Source organism: Mus pahari, chromosome 20, assembly GCF_900095145.1.
Source record: "Mus pahari chromosome 20, PAHARI_EIJ_v1.1, whole genome shotgun sequence".
NCBI classification, from domain to species: Eukaryota; Metazoa; Chordata; class Mammalia; order Rodentia; family Muridae; genus Mus; species Mus pahari.
This window is the reverse complement of record NC_034609.1, coordinates 6,762,251-6,783,723: the sequence shown is the minus strand read 5'-3', so window position 1 is coordinate 6,783,723 and position 21,473 is coordinate 6,762,251. Positions and strand designations below refer to the sequence as shown.

At 40.7% G+C, this 21,473-nt stretch overlaps 1 non-coding gene across 1 annotated transcript; it reads left to right on the top strand.

The window, feature by feature from the left end:
* The first annotated feature begins 7,937 nt into the window (after positions 1-7,937).
* On the top strand, positions 7,938-8,081 carry LOC115062740. Its single transcript, XR_003842669.1, has one exon. It is a non-coding gene; the product is annotated as a small nucleolar RNA SNORA48 (small nucleolar RNA).
* The last annotated feature ends 13,392 nt before the right edge of the window (positions 8,082-21,473 follow it).

Sequence of the window (21,473 nt, the reverse complement as noted above, 5' to 3'; positions counted from 1 at the left end):
TCCTTAATTACCTCTTTTCCTTTTTATGGTGTACGTGCAAATGATTGTCAGTTTCATCATTTGTAATCAAAGGCTGAAACAGATGCTGAAGGTGTATGTGTGTCTTATATAACAACTTGCAATATGTTCTCAAAGGACTGCTTACCTCCCACATTCTATAAACTCAGCACAAGACAGTTTATTTTGAAAAGCATTTGAGGTAAGTTAAGCACAATTTGTGCAACTTTTGTTAGAGGTAACATTTCACAAAGTTAGTGTAGAGCTTTCTGTGTCGACTCGGTTGTATGCATTTTGTTCTAATGTCTTTGATTAACAAGATTTCTTTCCTTCCTTCTGTGATTTAAAGTGCTCTTACCGTTATCTGCCCTCCAAAATTTGTACCAATGTGTGCCAATCACTGCTGAGACTATTCTAAAAGCAAAATTAGTAGTAAAGAGGAAAAAGAATGTTAATAGGTTGCAATATCAAGGGTTAGTGGTAAAATTCTAGGTCTGTAATCATGATCCGAATCTAGATGAGTACAATTAAAAACAAAAACAAAAACAAAAACAAAAACCTGTGATCCAGGTTCCCCCGTCCACTACAAATTTTTGCAGAGAGAGAATAGTATATTATATATGACATGAGGATGTATGTGTTTTTCATATTGGATTTTAATCTATAGCATCTCATTAAACACTTCAATGGGCATCAAGACAGACCTGCCATATGGTGGGGGCAGGGACAGAGAAGGTTTTCTTCAAGGAAGCCATGTACAAAAGAAAAGAGAGAGTATTCTTGCAAGTATATTAACAGCAAATAAGCATATTTTCTGTATAAAATCCAGAAGCATAGACTAAATTAAGCTCCCACAGGATTCTTAACCCTGATTTTAGTTCTGATGCTACTTAATGTATCTGTTTTAATTTAGCTTTTGGAAGCTGTACTTTCCCCAAGTCCATCTAGATTAAATGATGTGCAAAGACTTGCCTATCCCTAGGCTGGGACTTTATATTAAAAGGAAAGAGATCAAGGGAATGACCAATCAATTACTGGCCCAACTTGAGACCCATCCCATGGGCAAGAACCAATACATGCCACAACTAATGATCCTCTGTTACGTTTGCAGACAGGGAGCCTAACTAACGGTCTTCTGAGAGGCTTCACCCAGCATCTGACTGGAACAGATGCAGAGACTTCAGTCAGACACTAGACAGAGCTGAGGAAAACTGTGGGGAGAACTAGGGGCCCTGGAGGATATAGGAACTCCACAAGAAGACCAAGAGAGTCAACTAACCTGGACCCTGGGAGGCTCCCAGAGACTGAACCACCAACCAGAGAGTATACATGGGCCAGAAACACACACACACACATAACTAGATTTTCAGTTTATTTCTTCAATTCCATATGTCTTTGGATAATAAGCTATATATGGTATGTTTTGTGCAGTTTTTGTCTTAGTGAAGTTGACTGACTTATTTTTTTTTTTAAAAAAAATAGATAGCTTGATTCTTCTACAATGAGTTTTTATTTTAAGAAGTTTTATCAACACATCTCTCAAAACCAAATAAATAATTACTAGTAAAAATAGTAGTCTTTACTAGTCAAAATATAATGGTAATGGTGGTGGGTGTCAGTGAACTATTCCGGTGGGAATACTTTTAAATATCCCCATATTTAGAAAGAATAGCTGGGAAATGTCACCTTGGTCTGACTCTCTTTATGCCTTCTGTTGGTAGATTAGGATGTCAGCTCTTAGCTATTGCTCCGGCTCCATTCCTGCTGCCTGCTGCTGAGAAGCTTGTAGGCTCTTCTTCCATCCTGTATGGAAACTGCCCACTTGGGCCTTTCTGAAGGTGGGAATATTCTAGTCTGGAAATTTAATGACTGGAGACTTGCATGAGGCCTTTGGTATTATATCATTTCTTTTTCCTCCCTGCCATAGGGCATGTTTCAACAAGGGAAGACTTCCCAAGTATGCTTTTTGTTGTTGTTGTTTTGGTTTGGTTTGGTTTTCCTGTGCTATAGTCATAACCATACTGCATTAGCTTTCGGTGGAAAAGTTCCCCTCCAAACCACATAAAATAAACATTTGCTTCATCAACTACTAGATCCATTGCCCTTTCTGGAAGCTGGAACATGACATGGAGGGATGGATCTCTGAGGATTGAATTAATCTGCATTACTAGATTCTAAACACTGTAATAGAAACTTCATAGAGTAACTCATGCCATCCCGTAATACTCCTTCACAAAGAAATCAGAAAAGGCTGTGGAAGAGCTGTCAAAATAAGAATTGTATTAAATAACATTCAAACTTAGAAGTAATGAAATATGCAGTTACGTAAAAGCACAAAACCTTATGAAACGGCAACTAAAAAGAGTTTTGAACGCTGAAAGACGTTTATGAAGGAGTATTGTTTAAAGTAATGCTGAAGTCAATGTATAATCTGTCTGACATTATAAAGCAATGGGAGTTTGCAAGTACAAAAGAATCTCAGATGATTCTTCATTACAATAAAGCATTTGAACAAAGCTACGTAACTCTCGTAGCATGGTTTACTTGGAACTGGGGTTGTCTCACTGCGGTAGCACAACTTACCCTAGTGTGTTATACAGTTCTCATCGCCTCCCCAAGGCGTTTGTGTCAAACTTGACAGACACTCCGAACTACAAGGACACTATTGTACTTAAACTGGAGTTTAAGTAGCTCCAGTTCTCTGCTTCAGCAAAGATTCTCTGTCATTTTTCAAATAAATAAAAATACCAGAATACAAAGCAAATAAAAACATATACATAGTATAAACAGCTGTGGTTAAAAATGGGGTCCAGATTCTGGCCCAGGGCTCAGGCCACTGGGTGAGGCGGGACGAGGGAAGTCTGACTGTGCGTGCCCCATGCCACCTTTGGGTGGGCGTCGGGTTGTGAGAAGCTGCAGGACACCACTCTGGGGTTGGAAAAGACCAGTCTGAGGTCTTGGAAGTGCCGGAAGTAGCTTAGACTCTTGGCCACCACAGATGCCACTGGGTGCCACGGAAGAGCAAGTTCTGGCCTGCAAGGAGGTCAAGGACGACAGGTTCTAGCTCTTAGACACCACAGAGGCCACTGGATATCGAGGAAGAGCTGAGAAGAGAGTGGGAGGGTCTGTTGGTGGGCTCTGGCCCAGGACTGAAAGGAAAGTGGAGGGAGGTTAGCGCTCTCTGGCTGGTTCTCACAGGGATGAGAGTATCCTTGGCTTGTTCTGGCAGGTGGCTTGGGTCGGTGGAGACCTTGGTTGAGAATGCAGGGAGGCCTCCCGCAGGAGAGTAAACATGGCTCTTTAGAGGAAGACCTGCTCCATTGCTCCAGCATAGGGGATCCCAACGATAAGAGACAGTCCATGGTTTTAAGACGTTTATTGTAGAAACGCAGAGAGGGAGAGAGTAGGGAAATAGAGGCCAGCCATGGCCATGTGGAGAGGGGAAAAGAGAAGATAGAGAAAGGGGGAGCAAGAGAGCAAGAGGGAGATGAAAGACTGAGATAGTGAGAGAGTAAGAGAAGAGCTTAAGAGTGAGAGAGGGAAGAGGGACAAGCAGCCCCCTTTATAGTGGGCCAGGCCTACTGGGGTGTTGTCAGGTAACTGTGGGGGTGGAATCCAGACAGAATACCGGGAGCGTGGGGCGTTGCCCTACATGACTGATGGCCACAGAACTATGGAGTTGGGTTCTCATGTCAGGAGCCTGGTGTCTGGGAGCAGGCAAACTTCCTTCTAACACTCACAGGAACAGCTGCTTGGTCTCCGGGGTTTAAACCTAGCTCACCCAGAAACAGGCTGCCTTTCATGGTCCCCCAAACAGCAAAGATTATTTTTTAAGAAGAGTTAGTTAGCCGGTGACAACAAATGAGTAACCATTCCTTAAAGGGGAAGGTGTGGGCGTTGGGGTTGGGTAAGACAGTTGTTGGGGTAAGGGTAGTTGTTGGGGTAAGGGTAGTTGCTGGAGTGAGTCTTCTTTGGATGTGTGGTAGTGGGTAGTGCTAGTGGTAGGGACCAGAGTGCATGGGAAGGTTTTAATAAGAGCAATGGCATGGATACATAGAAATCAAGATTAAACGTCAGATTAAGGCATTGGATGGTCAGGTAAATCACTGAATTCTCTGATAAATTACATCCTAGAGTCACTTTAGTACATCTGTGAGAAGAAACCAAAGAGCTCTTCAATTCCATGACTTTTTCCCCCACTCAGAAACTAGAAGAAAGTTATTATATAATCAAAGGATGAAGAACACAAGGAATGAAAAGATCCAGCTAAGAAAAAGAACAAATGAAACAAATGAAAAAATACTTAACTTTCTGTATACCTTTTCTGAGAGAGAGAGAGAGAGAGAGAGAGAGAGAGAGAGAGAGAGAGAGAATCTTATATAAAACTGGTAAAAGAAGCTCCATTTTGCCTTTCAAGCGTGGTAAGATGTCTCCGCAGGTAAAAAGGTAAAAGTGCTTGGAGTGAGAACTCAGCAACATGAGTTTGTGACCTGGGAACCCCCCAAAAGACAAATGTGGTGCTCATAATGCCAATACCGAGATACAGAGTCTACTGCAAGCTGAGAGGCAGGGACATGAGCTCACTCCAGCATTTGTATGGCAGCTAGCCTGGTGCACACAGATCAGCAAAAACAAGAGACCTCTTCCCTTAGTAAATTAGCGGAAGAGAACCACCTCTTCAAAGCTGTTTTTCTTTCACCTCTATATGCATGCATTGCCATGGGCATATGCCCAATTCTGCGTATGCCTCATATACACGGGATAATACCAGTAAATAAAAATAAAAGTATGTGATTATTTATTTTATGATATGCCTAACTTCTTTGTTTCAAAAACTGATTAAAAAATATTATTTCTCTCCTACTTAAAACCAGCTTTGGCTTGGCTTAAGTAGGATTTTGCCAAAGGTGAGGAAAGAAATACTAGAAACCCACAGCACGGTAAAGTTTGAGAAGCACTGGCTGGGGATTTCTGACCCACATGAGCAGAATTGTAGGAAGTTGCTTCAGTGCCTTTATTTACAGGTGAAATAATGCTCGGAGTCTCAGAGAGATTGAGTTACGCCGTGGTCTCCCATCTGAGCCTCATTTGACTGCATTGCTAGCTTAGGAAAGCCTCACATACAGCAATGGACCCTCTTTCCTCGCCTTCCCTCTCACCAGGGCATTGTTTCAGGTTGTTCTGATGTTTCAGGTGGCCTGGAGCATGTGTCAGGCCAACATCTGTCTTTACACTTCTCTTTTCTGTCTCGCTCAGGCCACTAATATTCCATGTTGTCTCTTTCTTGAAGGAAGTTATTGTGATTTTAACTTCATCTCTTCCATGAATTTGTAGAGTAAATCCAAGAAATTATATAGGAAGGGTAGAGGATTTCAAATAAATTCAAGTCTTTGTGGTCTCTTTCCTGCCCTCATTGCTTAATATTAATTATTGCATATACTAATATTTTGATACATTTTAATAGTGTCCTCAGTGCAGATAGAAATGCAGCTAGTCACATGGTCATATATCTTGCTTACAGTCCTATTCTGTCTTACCATTATCCTGAGTCCTTAGAGCTCTCTATAATTATGAACTCAATCATAAAAGGACATTGAAATTTTAAGTTTGTTAGAGTTATTGATATATTCTATTTTATCGATTCACACCAAGAATCTAGAAAATGTGTGGAACAGCACATTTATTGAACAGCATAGAACCTCATCAATAGTGTCAAGTGAAGGTATACATAAGTGCAAACAGAGAAACCTGCAGCAGCATGAACCAAACCTTTGATGGTGTGCTGGTTTGAATGAGAATGGCCCTTCCTCACAGGCTCACATGTTGAATGCTTATTCCCCAGTTAGTGGTATTGTTTGGTAAGGATTAAAGGGTGTGTCCTTTTAAGAGAGAATGTTTCATTGTTGGAGATGTGTCATGAATGTCAATGGAGGTGAGCTTGGAGTCTCTCTCTCTCTCTCTCTCTCTCTCTCTCTCTCTCTCTCTCTCTCTCTCTCTCCCTCTCTCCCTCCTACATGTAAATCCTGATGTAAAGGTCTTATCTAATACTCCAATGTCATGTCTATCTGCTTCCCCCAATGACTATGGACTAATACTCTGAAACTGTAAGCAAGACCCCATAGTTCCTTTTATAAGAGATGCCTTGGTTATAGTTTCTCTTCATAACAATAGCTCTCCCTCTCTCCCTCCTACATGTAAATCCTGATGTAAAGGTCTTATCTAATACTCCAATGTCATGTCTATCTGCTTCCCCCAATGACTATGGATTAATTAATACTCTGAAACTGTAAGCAAGACCCCATAGTTCCTTTTATAAGAGATGCCTTGGTTATAGTTTCTCTTCATAACAATAGAACTGTAACTGAGACAGTGGGTGAACAGAGGAAGTACACAGCAATATGAATTATGGTTCTATCTCTGATGCTTAAGTCTAAGCTCATAGAGAAATTGCTCAGACTGGGAAATATGAAATTAATTTTGAAATCAGTCAAATCTAAAACCTTAGTTTGTGGCATTATACCTTTCACATTGAGGTAACTAATGGAAAGGAAAAATACCATAAGGATTTCTATGACATTGCTTCAATCATAAGAGCTTGTAAATCAATTCCCAATCTAGGCAAGACTAGTCTCCTCTATGGGCATGGAGTGCTAGAAAAGTGTACAGGTGCTATAAAGACATGCAACTGGTGTCATTTTCTGTGGACTGCAAAGGATAAAACACCAAAAGGTTTTAGAATCAGGTGGTCCTGGATATAAACCCTGCCTTAAACTTCACTGCCAGCAAAAAGTAGAAAACTTAAAATATTCTGAATTCCAGTTTTTTAGCAATTTGAAATAGGATATATACATGTATATATGTGCATATGTATATATGTGTATACATACATACATACATACACACATACATACATGGATGATCACACAAACATGTTTACTACAGTGCTTGGACCTCGAGTTATTGCTTTCAGAAAATTTGGGGTTTCTGCATTTAAGGCATGATATCTATTGATTATGTGATATTGCTTGCCTTTATCACTTTATACCTATGAAACTCTAGAAAAAAAATGTTTCTAGTTCAGCTTTATTCACAGAGAAGCTGTGCACTGACATGTGAAATAAAGCTCATGACGGAGGGACGTTTCAGGTGGCCTCATTAGCTCACAGTAAGAGAGGCAATGCTGTTATCACCTATTATTAAATATTCATTTGTCTTGAGGCAGATCATCTTGCTTCTGATAGGTCACGAGAAAAGTGACAAGTGCTTTCTTCATTTAGAGGAAGCTGTCTTTACTAAAAGTCCTACAATTCCTAGGAAATATTAAAACTCATCCTGGAATAAAATAAAGTACTTGTGTGCACACTGGACATTAGTTCACATTCTTGTCCTGATCACTTCAGCCTAGATACAGATACATGATGGTTTGTCTTATTCCACTCTGAGTATATTCAAGGAAACGAATTTGGGGTTCCTCTGGAGAAAGAATGTATGTGGATCCCTCTATAAATGTTGTAAGTAGACCTCGGGGGGAGAGGTTGAAGGATTAGTTTTAAAACAAGGCTAAAGAAGCACCGTCTTGAGTATTGCTTCCCTTGGTGTAGATACATAGCTCAAAAGCAGATGGCACAACTGAGCACTCTGTGCTGTCTTTGGAAAGACCCTGGGAAGTGTCCCCATACCTATACTTTCACCCGATAAAGGGGAAACATGGTGTGGGGGTGGGGGGCAATGGACAACTCATAGTAGAGTTAGATTTTGTTGTTGGTCTGTTTTATCCAAAGAGTTACCATGAACTTAGAAAGGCAGATGAACAATGTGAGAAGAATCAACTATTAAAATATACTGCTAATTTTAAAATAGGCTTTTAGAAAGAAAGATTGTGTTCATAGTAAACCATGAGGGAACAAATGAAAAACTATCATTTTAAAAAGAGGGAACTTGTCCCCTGGCCATGGATAGAGAGACACCTTGCTGGTGGTGTCCTTATGTCAGTCAGGGATCGTACAGTTGACAGTAGTCCTTCGTTCATTCTAGCTTGATGCCTGGCTTGGTGGCCAAAGCTGTTTTATACCTAGGATACATAAATATAAAATTAAATCACATCTAACCCAGGCAGTGTATTGTGGAAGAAGGAAGAAAGACAGAGACTTGCGTTCCACCATGCCACCCTGTACAGGCAGGGACAAGATGCCCACAGACCTGCTCTTCATCTCCTGGCACAGGTTAGGTTATACATACACAGAGCTGGGCCTACCTCCATGCAGCCCAGCAAGGGAGGAGGAAGAAAGACAGAGACCTGCAGACCAGCATACCACCTACAGACCTGCCCTCCAACCAAAGCACAGGAGGGCTATGGACTGGGGATGTTACCCAGGGACCCACCAGCCACAAGGCTAGCCTGCAGCAGGAGCAATGACAGGGTGTATGTGTGGTGGTCAGATGGAAGAGAAAGAGAAGTGGAGCAGCTTGAGCATGATGAAGAGAGATGGAACTGGAGACTCAAGGGTGGAAAGGAGTAGCCTGTTGTGAGTGGTCAGCCTTGTCACCTGGGGCCATGGTGAGGTCACAAGCAGAGCTGCCACCCAGAAACATGTCTGAGTCCATTGCTAGGTGGCAGCAGCAGCAGCAGCAGCAGATGTTGATTGGCATGTCCATGGCTCACATTACCAGTAGAGAACATGTCCCTAGGTCAGGACAGCTGCTGCAGGGGTAAAGGGGTCCCACGGATGTCCAGAGGCATTGCAAAACTGGCTCCACCCTTTCACTGGCTACATCATTCTGGAAAGTTGGTGTAGGTTTATATTGTTCAAAACCTACATTAATAAGATTTCTTAATTTATGCTTCAATTATGCTTCAACCTCCCTTATAGCCCACCCACCAAAATAGCATCAGCAAAACATCTTCCAACGTGTCTGCTTCAGGATAATGTCTTAAGACAGTTTCCAGAAAAACATCACATGACACAACTGGTTCTCTAAGGAGACCAGAAATTTCCACTTCAAGTTGGTACCACTTCTTATCAGCATCAGAACTTGGGAGAGCAGGCAGGCCCTGTGCCTTGTCCAGGAAGCCCAGTAGAGCTGTCCCTGGTGTCTAGGTGTGGGTGAGCCAGCTGTGAGGGTGTGAATCTGCGACTCCAACAGTCAGGAAAACTGCTTACAGGGTCATGGAATGGGAGAGCTAGCCCTGCCCTTAACCAGAACAGAACTTGGAAGAATGGGCCCTGCACCTGGACAGAACAGCAGAGATGACCCTGGCAGGAGAGGCACAGGAGATCTGGCCCTGCCACTGGTTTTCCACATGGTGGTGTGGGTACAGAGGTGAAGCCCTCACCCAACAACCCTTAGGACTGTGGCAGTTGGGAGAGCTAGCCCCAGGGTCAAAGGTGAGCAGCTCTTGTTCCTCACCAGCTGAATCCCTTTGGAGTGCTGGCTCCACCTCTTACCAGCAGCAGCACTTGGGAGAGCTGATTCAGCCCCTTGCAGGCTCCAGTACTTGGGAAAGTGGGCCTCATGGCCTGACTTGACAGAGTAGCTGGGGCTAGAGGTATGGGTGCAAGTGAGGATGCCTGATGGCATGAAGGCAGGAAAGCTGGCCCTGCCTCCTGCCCATGTTTAGCTACCACCTAGGCCCAGATCCAGGACTAGGAGTTGGATCACTCCAAAATCTATGTAGTTAATATAATTATCATATCTATCCAAGCCTAACTCAGACGCTACCCACTTTAACTAATGTACTTACAGTTTCAGACTTTATTTCCACCCCATGATAAATACATTGAATTTTTTTTTACCCTGACTTCTGAGCAGTAATTTTCTGATTTTATTTATTTATTTTGCTTTCCTTCAATAGTAAGTTCATTGAGAATTATTTATTTACATTGTTCTTTTACTGCTCTGTGTGTGTGTGTGTGTGTGTGTGTGTGATTTGCTGGGTGAAGCTCAGAGCTTTGAGATAAGTGATCCCTTTATTACAGACATCACAGCTAGCCACTAGCCTGAGACCCACACCTGATCTACCTTTGAATTACTATTACCCATAGCAATATTCTCCTTAACAGTACAAAACAGAATTGAAGATTAACAGAATTAGTTGACTCTCTGGACTGCCATCCTCTGCACTTTATAGGTGAGATACAGGGACACAGAATGGTTTACTTGTGAGCAAGTCATTACTGGGGAGCGAGAGTCTGCAAGAAGCACAGGTATCCAAGCCCTAACCCATTATTTATTTATTTTTACAGCATGAGGCTGTCACTAAGGAAAGTGATCCACACATGAGGCTGGGGGTGGTGAGGGCGTGAGTAGCTAACAGATCAAATAGATGGCTTCTGGCATTTATTCCCAGTGGCTGAATTGTTCACACATGATGAAGTAAAGACAATAATTAAATTACACTTTACTCTCAAGTCTTATGGAGTAGCAAACTAAGCTATAAAAATGATGACTGCCTCGGGAGTGGGTGGAGAAAGGGGTGATTTATTCACATAATGATTTCAAAGCTGTGCCTCATTGTGACCAGAGAGCTCACTGTAAATTTTTCAGTTATATTTTCATTTCCAATTGTTGTGTTATTCACAGATCATGAGTAAAGGACGGTGAGTTGTTACTGAGGCTTTTCTAGGAAATTCTTCTGGGTAATTAAGCAACCATTTTCCCTTTGTGAATCATTGCAGAGTCACACTTCCTTGGAAATGAATCAGATGAGCAATGAATAAGGAAACAAGCAGCTGGATTTCTAGATGTCCCATACCGAACAGGACTCTCTATATCACTGTTTTATTTTAGGGATCCACACACCTGCAGATGCCTTGCCAAGGGGTTTTCAGCAATGTCTTCTCTCACTTTAAGATGGGAGATGCTAGTTGATCTGACTCTGGTTGGTTTGACATTCCTGGTGCTTCCTGGGTACAGCATTCAGCTCCAGTTAAAGGGAGATTATTTTCATGACACACAAAGATGCAAATGTTTTTATGCTTTGAAGGAAGGATGTGCATGTAGGGACTATTAAAAAATAATCTAGAGAAAATGTAATCTGTGAAGACTGAGGGAACGAAGTAGCAGGTTGTTGTGGGTTGCCCCGGTGCTGTTTGTATTTTAATGCTAATTCCGATTTCCCAAGAGGGGCCTGCCTGTTGGGTTGGATATTTACTGCAACAAAAGATTTCTTTCCTCACTGATAGCTACATCAAGGTGGCTGCCAGAAGTCGAGGTGAGGTAGATGTACAAAGTTATCAAGTGTGTCTACATTCAAAGGGCTAATTACCATGGTTGAGTAGTTTATAATTTCCTTAAGAGAGACAGCAGTGACCAATTTCTAATTTCCTGGGGCACCACACTGCCTCTCTGAGCAACCATTTGTGGTTACTGATAACATTCCCATACTGTATTCTCTATTGAACACACTTCTATTTCAGGGACACTTGTTGACTCGGCCTAAACCTTCCAGGTAATCCTGGAAATTCTTTGACATTCTTCACAGATGTTTTGAGGTGATTCTAGTCCAGATTAGATTTTATAAATATAGCGAGTCTTCATGGCATTTATAGTCTTAAGTCTAAAGACTGCAAGACTCCTTATTGATTCAACCTTCTCACCAGTCCAGGACTACTCTTGCCTGCAGGAAAGGGGAAAACTAGGGTCAAAATAATGATCAGCAGGTGAAGGCTCTTGTAACTAAACCTAAGGAAGGACCTGCGTTTGATCCTTGGAACACACATGGTGAGAGAAGAGAACAGCCCCGAGTTGTCCTCTGACCTCTACTCCACACATTTGTAGTGTCATACACATGTGTGCACACAAGCACACGTGCAGACACACACACACACACACACACACACACACACACACACACACACACAGAAGGGTCGGGGTGGTAAGAGATAAGGATATTAAGGGTTTCTTTTTTTTGTCCTATTCTATAGGGGCTGCTATGACATAATACCCATGGGCTTTTCTTCTTCATACCTCTGGAGACTTTGCAGTCCATTGTCAATGCTTCATCAGATTGGAGAGTGATAAGTACTGATTAAGTACTCACTCTGCTGTTGTATTGTTGGTTTTTCTTACTGACGGGAGGCACAGAGAATTCCCTTCAACCTTTTCTATCATGTATAAAGATAGAGTCTTTATGACTTAGTGAATTCTGCTTGGATTTCCTCTAAACTATATCCCGTTGGGCATTAGGTTCCAACATACGATATTACTCAGCATCACGCCTTGGCCTAATTTTACTTCCTGAAGTTAGCGGAGATTGGTCATGTGCTTGTAGACCCTGTCATCTGCTTAGCAGGCACGCTGCTAGCTCGTTTCTCATTGCCCAGCTTTCTTCAGCCACACTCCTGATTCTGTCTCATAGAGTATGATTAAAGTCTGCATGTCAGTTTTATCCCTGACTTGGGAAAATAGCATCATTGTTTCGTTTGGTGCCTTGTTTTGGTTGCTGTGTGCAGGTCGGCATGGTGACCTTGAAAACCCCATGATCAAGCTTACAGAACTTTAAGATTCAAGGATAGTGGGCTGCTTCATATCTGCTTGCAGGAGAGGTAGCCATCGATCAGAAATCCATGCTTTAAACAACTAGAAATGTTTCCATATGAAAAGCTACTCAATATCTGGTGCGTTGTTTATTTCTCTGCATAATGCCATGACACATATACTCTCACAAAAGTTTCTGATGCTCAAAAATGTGGTACTCACCTTAGCCATTTTTACTAACCCTCAGTTGCTTCATAAAGCCGTGTCTTCTGTTTCCACAGGTAAACTGAGTCCTGTTCTGAATACCCATTCCAAATGAGAGACAGGGACTTCAGGAAGTCCACTTTCTCATGGAAGGGTGTCCTATGCACTCATCCCTTCAAATTGCTCTTTCCACTTGCCTGTATTGTGATGTGGCTGTTTCCCGTGGGTATAACCATGCCATAATGGAGTAGAGATTACTCTAGTATCTTCCCCGTTAAGGTTCTGGAATTGTTAATATTCTCACCTGAGAGGCAAGGTCACCACATGCTCACCTGGGATTTTATTTTCCACTCTCAGTTCTGCAGCTGTGAACTTGGGGCTGCTCGAGAAGAGCCAAGGGTGGCTGAGGGTGTGATTCCAGGGATGCAGCTTCACAAATCATCATCCACATAGTGATGGGAATCTTCAAAGTCATGCTTGTCTTCCTCTTAATCCATTTTTCTGAATGTAACCTCTGACCCAGATGTTTAGAGGGACCCACATAAACTCACTGCCTCTATGACCTTGAAAGCATTTCTGAGGTCTACCTCTGTCCTATACGAAGTGAACAGACATTTCTATATGTCTATCTAGGAAAGTCACATGATAGCCTGACTCTAGCACTTTAGAAAGCACCCCAGGATTGTTTTTGACTGTTTCCTTTTCGCACATGCAATTGGTTTATATTTTGAGGTATTTCCCATGGTAAAGGAAACATACTCTGCATCATATTTTAAAATTACACTTTAGAGTTTATCTTAACTAAAAAAAAGTACTCAAGAAAAAGCAGATACTTTTCAAAATGATAAAAAGAAAGCACTCAAATTTATTGAACAGATTATGATAGGTTCAAGGAAGTCATAATCAGTATTTAGTCAGAACTTAATTATAATAAGATTGATGGATAAATTCCTGCTTTCACTGACAAGCATTAGAAATTATAGTGAACAAATTATACTTTTCCCTAATAAGCCTTCAACTAAATGAAGCTTCTTCTACAAACATCCACGTTTCCAATGTAATGATCAGTGGCTTATCTTCCACATCCTCACACACATTTCCAATGCACCAAGGCTCCCGGGATTTTGGTGACATTAACCCCTCACATACTGAATCTAGATTGACCCTATTTATGCACAGAAGCACAAAAATCATGTTTATGTGTCAGGGCTTCCAAGTCTAGGTCATGAATAAATGTTATTTTGTTATCTCTTGAGACACATTTGCTTTGGGAATCCAGTTATTACTAGAGAAGTCCGACATGCTTGGAGAAGCCAGTAACCATTGAGAAGTCTAACCCTATGAGATCTGTATGTTGTACAGTGACATAATATGTCATGAGATTCCTGAGTCTTCCCCTGCAAAGGAGTCCTACATAGTCAGGCAGAAGGAACACATGGAAAGAGAATTATCCAACCATTCACAATTCTCGGAGGGAAACAGCCTAACAGGAGTGCTCATCTTGACATCACTGTTACCCACCTGCCAACTAACTCTAGCATTCGAAGGATAGTCGTTAGATGTCACATGATTGTGTTGTGTCAACTACTGACAAGCTTATCATGGTCATACTAAGAAATGCTTGCTGAAAGGAGCCTGATATAGCCGTCTCTTGAAAGACCCTGCCAAAGCCTTATATATACAGAGTCAGATGCTTGCAGTCAAACCCTGAGTGCGGGGGCCCTCAATGGAGGAGTTAGAGAAAGGACTGAAGGAGCTGAAGGGGTTTGCAACCACATAGGAAGAACAACAATATTAACCAACCACAGTCCCCCAGAGCTCCCAGGGACTAAGCAACCAAAGAGTACACATGTCTCCAGCTGCATATGTAGCAGAGGATGGCCTTGTCAGGCATCAATTGGAGGAGAGGCCCTTTGTCCTATGAAAGCTAAATAGATGCCCCAGTATAGGAGAATTGAGGGTGAGGAGGCAGAAGTGTGTGGGTAGGTGGGTGGAGGAACACCCTCATAGAAGCAGGGGGGCGGTTAGGGGTTTTCCAGCAGTGAGGGAAAATGGGTAAGGGGATAACACTTGAAATGTAAATAAAAATTAAAAAAATTATTAATTAACTAAAACAAAAAAGAAAAGAAAGAAAGAATGAATGAATGAATGAATGAATGAATGAATGAATGAATGAATGAAAAGAAAGAGAAAAGGAAAATGCCTCCTGCCCAATGCCTTGGCCATGGAAGGACCAGGCTTATCCAGCTTAGCCTGTGACCCCTTTCCACTCATCGTGGTGTGGAGGGACCATCCTCTTTTTACACACTTCCTCTGAATACATACTTTGGGTTGTAAGCAACTACTAACAGTACTCTAAGCAAGCCTGGATTTGTTCACTTCCTGCTTTAATCTCTTTGCCCCTTCCACCTTTTCTGGTCAGTTCTCATACAATGTGATTTTGCAGACACTTGCTATCCTACCTGAGGTACCAGGGCTCAAAATCAGCCTAGACAGCCAGCCAAAGGACAAGCAGAGGAACTATACTTGAGCCACCTGTTGGTTGTACTAGAACCAGCTAGCATCTATTGATTGTAAACAATCATGACTAATGCATACATTTGTATAAAAACTGTTTCCAGACTATTCAAGCAAATATCCTTTGCCTGTTTTCTTTTCCTTATGTTTTTGTGTCTCTGTCTGTGTGTGTGTGTGTGTGTGTGTGTCTGTGTGTGTGTGTGTGTGCACGTGTGTGTGGTCCAGACTTGAAGCTAACCTCCAGCACTATTCCTCACTTGCCACCCACCACTGTGTGTTTTATTGAGACCAGAACTACAATAGAAACTTAAGCTAGCCAGTGAGTCCAGGGATCTGCCTGTCCCCATCTGGAATTGCATGCATAAGCCTCATATCCCACGTTTATCTGTGGGTTCTGGGCCTGACACTTAAGTCCCTCTGTGTGCTAAGCATTTAATCCGGTGAACCATGTCTTTAGTCTCTTCCTCCCTTTGAATAAGCTGATGCATTTATTTCCTCTCTCTACTTGAGTTCTGACTAAATGCAAGAGAAAAAGAGTAGCAGGGGCCAGTATGTCATTGTCCTTGTTAATGAAGGCCAAGTTGGAGGTTGTCCGGAAGCCAAATGAGTCTCATTATATTGAAAAATTAAGCAAGATTTTTCTACCTTGGCAACTAGAACAGGGCAAGGGCCTGGCAAGGACATCCTGGAAGAGTTTCATGATAGAATAATAATGTGTAAACATTTTAAAGTATTCTTACCTTTACTATTTGGTTTATATCCATATAATGAAGTTTCATTACCGCTTCATATATTTATGTCTGAAATGTGCTTCAGTGCCCCCATTGCCTTCTCTTGTACCCTGAACTCCCACCTGTGGCTCTTTCTCTCTTGTCCCCTCATGCTTTCACTTCTTAAGAACTATCTGGGTCACATGTAAACAGAAAACCTGCCTCTTCCTGTGATCTTAGTGTGTTGGTGCACATAACCACATGCACACATGGTTGCACCCCTACACAGACATATAAAAAGCTGCATCAATTTTAATGTAAGTTGTACTCTACTTAATGTTAATAGTCCTGTGGAGGGAGCACTAAAATCCCGGCAAAGGGTACCACAAGTTATCCATAGCTTATGAAGATATCCGGTCAATTCCCATATGTCTGAGATGAGTGTGAATTTCTCTTTCTCAGTTATTTCATGTGGACATTTTGTCCTTACTTTTCTTCAGCAGCACTGAAATGATTTATGTTATGTTAACAAGAGAAACTCTTTCAGGCAGCAGGTTTCCTTACACATCATAGGTGTATTCAACTTCCCACGGCAGTATTTTACTCAACAATGCACTTATATTTCACCACATAAATGACTGCTCTGATAGCTCCCCACTCCCTCACCACCAACAGGATGTTAACTTTACCAGCATGGTTTATAGGTAGGAAACGCAGTGGAGGACCCAATCCTTACAGTTTGAGCATCGCTTTTACTGCTCCTTGGTTGAACACAAAACCTAGTCACTAGCAGTGAAACGGTTTATCAGTAATATTAAAAGATACACAAAGCTACAATGCCAGAGTGACGATAGAATCCAGGAGTAGATATCAGGACAAAGTTCTAGATCTCTGTCCCTCCACGGTGTATGGTGAAAACAAACAACTATATTGCCCAAGCAGGAGGCAGTGATGACCTTGACAATTGTGACATGAAAATCAGCACACTCTCTTACATACTGAATGTTTTCTGTGTGCTAACTAGAAAGGGACTCTGAAGAACTAGTTATATAGTTATCCAGCATAGCCTTGCAATTTGTAATACTCCCTTAGATTATGCGTCCCTGCTTTTGAACCTTTTGAATACCTGGAGTTAAAGAGGAGTCTACAATCATCTCACAGGAGAAATGCAACACATCATATTCAGAAGCACTTTTTTCATCATAATGCTTTTCAGAAGATGCTCAATAGCCTATTGGATCCATTGAATCAGAATATCTCTGGGCCAGACCAGAACTGTGCACAAGGGCTGGTGTCAACTGCTGGAGGAGCCTCACCGAGATGTGAGATATTACACTGTGAGATATTATTCAGTGCTTGTTGTACTGAAAACAAGTCTAAAGAGTTCACGTCCGCACTCTGTGTTAAGTCTTCTCCCAACTGGCAAGGAAACAGGAGCTGCTGATTGAGCAGGAAATGCTGTTTCTTCCTCTGAGCAAGCACAAAGCACATTACAGTCTTACAAAGAGAATCTGCAATCACTTTGCTGGGCCATGATTTCAAACAAGCTCTCTTTATTTTACCTTGCAGCAAAAGTAGTTCACCCAAGACTGGTCTAACTAAATCAGCCATTACAAAGAATATGATTTATTTGAGGTTTTACATGATCACCTTCTTGATGATGAACTGCATGACCATTGCATGAAATGACTTCATTGCTTTGCATCTGGTGTGTTGTTGTCCTCTGGTCTTCTGTAATTGGTTCAAAGATTTATAACTCAGTTAGCTGGAAACAGATTTTTATCAGGTAGACTCTTGATATCAGTGAAGAGTTGGGGATTTGCTATATGATAACTGTTATGTGCATAGGATGCCAACCCCAAATTAAAATATAAGCACTGCTCTCAAGTAGGTTATATGATACACCAGTGGCCAAATTTAAAAAAAAAATAAATGAGTCACATAAATATATTTAAATATGTTCTTTGTAATTTTTAAATTTATCTTGTTACTAAAACAGAGCTACATGTGGAAAGGAGGCGGAAGCAGCACATAGACTATGGGACTCCATGGCTTTGCTCACTGGAATATGTTCTAGTTACTAAAGTACCGGGGGAAAGGAAATATAGAAAAATCAGAAACCTAGAAGTGGTGGCACATGCCTTTAATCTCAGGAGCTGAGAGGTAGAAGCAGACACATATCTGTGAGTTCAAGCCCAGCCAGGTCTACAGAGTAAGTTCTAGGACAGCCAGGGCGAGTGAGAGAGAGAGAGAGAGAGAGAGAGAGAGAGAGAGAGAGAGAGAAACCTATCTTGATAAAATGAAACAAACAAACATGCCAAAAACCAAAAAGCAAACAAAATATCAGAAAATATCACTAACAATACTACAGCCTAGAAAAAAATTGGTGTGTTTTACCCTAGTATGAATGCATACATGGGTGTGTATGCATGGGGCTTATATTTAACATATTTTGTATAAGTATATAAGTGTATATATGCTATACATCAATGTATGCACACACATTTGCACATGTATGCACACATGGAGTATTTTAGAATACATTTATATGCCATTAAAGTATATATACTCATTTATCTACATATACATACATATAAGACTCCAAATGACCTTACCAATATTTTTATCCCCTTGTGTTCAGATGGAGAAGTTCCCCACACCTGAGTAAACAGAAATTCAGTAACCACATCTCAGGAAGGTGACATATCCTCCAGATCCTCAGAAATTACTTTTTAATTAATTTTCCTCCTCTATTAAAAATAAGTTTTTTTCTTATATAATACATCCTGCATACAGTTCCCCCCTCTATTCCTCCCAGCCCCTTCCTCCATCCTCTCCTATAAAGATCCACTCCCTCCCTCGCCCCTCCTCTCCTATACAGATCCACTCACTCCCTTTCTGTCTCTCATTAAAAAAGATAAGGCTTCTAAGAGATCACAACAAAACACAAAATAAAATACAATAAGATAAAAACCATCACATTGAAGTCTTGGACAAAGCTAACAAACAAAATGAAAAGAGCCCCAAGAGAAGGTAGAAGAACCAGAGACCAGTTCATTCACATACTCAAGTATCTCATAAAATTATTACACTGACAGCTACAATGTATACACAGAGGACCCAGTGCAGACCCACATTAATCCTGTGTTTGCTGCTCTGTCTCTGTAAGTTCAGCTGAGTTTTGCTCAGTTGTTTAGAGGGCCTTGAACTCTGGGTATCTTCCTTCCCCTCTCAATTTCACTCTCTGCTTCCTCCTTTGAAGAGTTCCCTGAGTGCTGCTGTGCCCTTCACCCAGTGTTGAGTAATTTTGATCGTAACTCTGAAGAGTCCATGAAGTGATATCATTAAAAGGTTTTGCCTCAAGGAATGGCTAATGGCCCTACATTACATCAAAAATTTATTTCTACTTCAATACAAGAAGTTAGGACTTTGAATTTTTCACTGTATATTATTCATTATATGGTTATTTTATTAGCTGGTCCCTCTGATGGAGTTTTACTACAAGTCTTTGCTCTTCTCATACAACAAGCTTTAAAATGTTGGAGTAGTTGTTGCTCCAGAAAAGATTCAAAGGCAATATCTTTTTCAATATTTGAGGCCTCAGTTATATCCTAAACAAATTGTGGCACAGAAAATCCAAATAAGAAAATATAGCATAAGGGAAGGCCTGGGCCAAGTAGTGGGAGTGGGTGGGTAGGGGAGCAGGGGAGGGGGGGTATAGGGAACTTTCGGGATAGCATTTGAAATGTAAATAAAGAAAATAAAAAAAAATGTGAAAAAAAAGAAAATATAGTTCACTTAATTTAAAATATTTTCAAAAATTTTCTAGGAGATATTAATTGGCTAAGACCTCACCTTAAGCTCACTATGGGAGGACTTATGCCTCTGTTTGATATTATCAAGGGGGGTGTAAATTAACTGGTGAGGGATGAATAGCTTTGCAGAAAGTAGAAGACACTGTTATTTAACAACAGATACATTGCATAGACTATGATCAAATGTTGGCTATTTGAGTGCATTATGGCTACTCAATGTGCCCACAGCAGTTGTTAAAAGGGACCATTATTATGGGTTAATCTTTCTTCTTCTCCAAGTAAAGTTTGAACATCCTATTATGAAGCTGTTGCTGTGTTAATACAGAATCGTAGGATAGAATAATGAAAGTATGCTGGAAAGAATGTCTTCAGAACATGATGAAATGTTTATTCCTTATTCCAAACAGCAATTATATTCGTTATTGGAGAATAATTTTATGTCTGGCCTATTTCATGTGCAAATTTTCATGTAAAATTGATAATAATTATCCAAAAGAAAAGTTGTTACAATTTGCTTCTATGCATGCTTTTGTATTTCCTTTAAGTTTGTGTATATAGCCAATAAAGAAAGTGCTTGCTGTATTTACAGATGGCTTATCTAATGAGAAAGCAGCATATGTGATTGGATCACATGTTCTTTCCCTTGAGTTTCCCTACACTTCAGCACAAATAATTGGATTATGTGCTGTAACCACTGTTTTTGAAATTTTGAAAAATCAAGCTTTTAATTTGTATACTAATAGCCTATATATTTGCATATTATATTTGTATACTGATAGCTCATGGTCTACAGTTGCTTGAAATTTTTCCTTTTTTAGATACTGCTAACTATCAAAATTCACAGTTATTTATACAAATACAGCTTAATTTAAAAGAACATACTGTTCCTTAACTTTATAGAACAGTTAAGAGCTCATACTGGATTGCTTGGACCTCTGGGCCATGCCACAGCAGATTTGTATACCAGGCAGATTATAGTTTACACAGGAACAATTGGCCATACAATCTCACTCTTTACATCATCAAAATAGTAATAGCTTGAGACAATAATTTGATATTTCTAGAGAATGTGAAAGTCAATTTGTAAAGACTTGTCCTCAATGTACTCAGTTTCTACCTGTACCACATAATGGTGTTAATCCTTGAGGACTTATACCGAATCAATTATTGCAAATGGATGGTACTCATATTTCTGATTTTGCAAAATTAAAATATGTACATGTGACTAGTGACACCTTTTCAGGCTTTATAGTTGCAACTGCTTTAACAGGAGAAGCAACTAAAAATGTAACTAGTCATTGCCTACATTATTTTTCTATGCTGGTTGTTCCAAATCAGATTAAAGCATATGATGGAACTGACTATTAAGGTCAAGCATTTGAGATGCTTTATAGATAATTTAATATTATCCATATTACTGAGATTCCTTATTATCCTAACGGACAAGGTATTGTGGAACAGGCCCATGGAACTTTAAAACAATATCTTCATAAAAATACAAAAAAGGAGAATTATATCCCAGTACAATACCTTACTTAAATCATGCGTTTTACTTGTAACATTTTTAAAAGTTAGATGCCAAGGAACTCTCTACTGAGTGTCTATAGCATCCTACAACTAGGCATACTTATGTCTAGGTGAAATGGAAGGATCCACTTACATCCTGATCAGGTATTTAATATTGGGTAAGAGAGGATGTTTGTGTTTTTTCCACAGGATGCTGCAGGAAAGTGCTAACTGACAGAGTGATTGG